Below are 2,500 nucleotides of genomic sequence, written 5' to 3' on the forward strand. Positions count from 1 at the left end.
CACCCTGGCCGTAAAAAAGAGGGAATTAGATTGAAAAGGAGTAAAAAGTATAAATGAAAGGAAAAGAGAATGAAAATTAGGGAAAAAACGGCGAAATAAACGTAGGGGGGGGAGGGGGGGGGCCCCCTCCAGGGAAGGCGGTAAACCGTAGGGTGTATTCTCTCCCCTCTTAAGAGGAGTTTTTATAAAAATAAACAAAATAAACAATTAGATTACATTCATTAAATTAAAATAAACAAAGGAACGCAAAATATCCATAAAAAATACACAAATACAAACAAGAACTCGGTGGGGGGCCCTTTGAGGTCGACTAAGAATCTGGGGGGGCCCCTCAGGGGGGCCCCGGTAGGATGGGCCCCCCTAAGGGGCCCCCAGAGCCCGATAAATTCCGTTTTTTAATACATATTTGTTTATTTTATTCGAATTAATAAAGAGAAAATGTCTTTTATTATTTTTTTTTATTGGTGTTTAGCATAAGAGTCTCTTGCCTCTCGTACATCTCCGCGTGTCTGTTGTTAGATCAAAGGGGCCCCCCTGTTGGGGGCCCCTTAGGAGGCCCAGGCTGCTATTGTTGCTAGTGCTGCAACAACAGTTGGTGCTAAAACAGCGGGGATTCTTCGGGGTGTAGAGGGGGGCCCCTCTTTTGCTGCTGTTGCTGTTGTGTGGTCCATTTCTTGCTGCTGCTGCAACAGCAGCAAGGGGCCCCCCTTCTGTATTATAATTGATTAATTTCTTTATTTATACCTTTTTACCCACTTCTACTCCACATATGCCCCGTGCACATCCCTTACTTCTCCTAAGGGGGCCCCCAGGGGCCCTCCCTGCAGCAAGGGGTCCCCATCATTATTATTGCTGCTCAATCTCAACAATCCCAGGGGCCCTCCGCCACTCCCTTATTACCAGGGGGCCCCATAGGATGCCCCCAAGCAAGCCCCGTGGGGGGCTCTTAGCACTCCCTGCAGCTGTCAATACACCTGGTGGGTACCCGAGGGGCCCACACAGCTGCTCTTGGGGGCCCCCTAAGTCGTCAATGGATGGTACAATGTCTCTGATGGGGCCCCCCAGATCTTTAAGGGGGCCCCCTAACTCTATAGAGGGGATTCCTAGGTCCATAGGGGGCCCCCTAAGGTCTTTCTTGGGGTCCCCTGGAGGTCGGCTGGGGCCCCATAGAATCTTCGGGGGCCCCCCGATCTGTGGAAGAAGTCTTACCGTACCCTTGGGGGGCCCTCCGCTACCTGCATGGGGCCCCTTCTGCTGCACCAAGCGTCACGTATGTACAGGGGCCCCCTCTAGGGTTTGCAGCATTTTGCTGCTGTCTCTTCTATCTAATGAGACAATTAAACAACGGAGGGCCCCCGTAGAAACACGGGGGCCCCCCAAGGGTACAGTAGCGCAGCAAGCTGCTGCCTCGGGCATCCAGCCGCAACAGCAGCAGCAGCAGCAGCAGGAAGTAGATATATGCGCAGCAAGCCTGTTAAGGAGCCTGCAGCTCTCGTTGCCTCTGCTGCCCCTGGGGGCCCTCCTTAGGCTGCCTTGGGTTCTTGCTGCACTAAACGACTGCAGCATAAGCAGCAGCAGCAACAGCAGCAACAGCAGCAACAGCGGCAGCAGCAGCAGCGGCTGCGTCTGCTGTATGCGGCAGCAGGGAGGGCCAACGGCCGCCTTACGTCGGCCTCTAATGGTGGTTATTCCACAGCAGCAGCAACAGCAGCAGCAACAGCAGCAGCAACAGCAACAGCAGCAGCAGCAGCAGCAGCAGCAGCAGGTGGGCTGGCGGGAAGCAAAGCGATCCCTTATATTGGAGTTGCTGCAGCAACTCCGTGCACGTTTGCTGCTAAGTGCCCCTCAAACAGCAGCAGCAGCAACAGCAATAACACCTGCAGCAGCAACAGCAGCAGCAGCAGAAGCAGCAGCAGCAGCAGCAGAGGATGTGAGTGCCGAGGAGTTGGCGAAGGCAGCAGATGGTCTAAGCCGTTTGCTGCCTCGCAGCAAATCCTTTGCTGAAGTACCTTCTGCTGTTGCTGCTGCTGCTGCTGCTGTGCCTGCTGCTGCTGCTGCTGTGCCTGCTGCTGCTGCTGCTGCTTCTCCTACTGCTGTTGCTGCTGCAGTACGAGCTCTTGTGGCTCAACTGGCGGTGCTGACGGCAGCAGCAGCAGCAGGTGAAGTAGCAGCAGCAACAACAACAACAACCACAGGTGGTACAGATGAGGGCCCCCCTGGTGGGGGCCCCCCTACTGGGGGCCCCGCTAGCTTGAGGACATGGGTATTGCTACTGCATGCATGCAGCAGAATTTTGCTGCTGCTGCCTCCACTTGTCAAGAGTACACTGCAACAGCAGCTGCTGCAGCAAGACGGGGCCCCTCTTCATCGTATCCTTGGGGGCCCCCACTGCGCCGAGCTCACCCCAGCAGTAGCTGCTGCAGCAACAGCAGCAACAGCAGCAACAGCAGCAACAGCAGCAGCAGACAGAGTGTGGGGCCCCACAGGGAGAGCTGTGCAT

The sequence above is a fragment of the Eimeria maxima genome, genomic scaffold, assembly GCF_000499605.1.
Source record: "Eimeria maxima Weybridge genomic scaffold, Emw_scaff158, whole genome shotgun sequence".
Lineage (NCBI taxonomy): Eukaryota > Apicomplexa > Conoidasida > Eucoccidiorida > Eimeriidae > Eimeria > Eimeria maxima.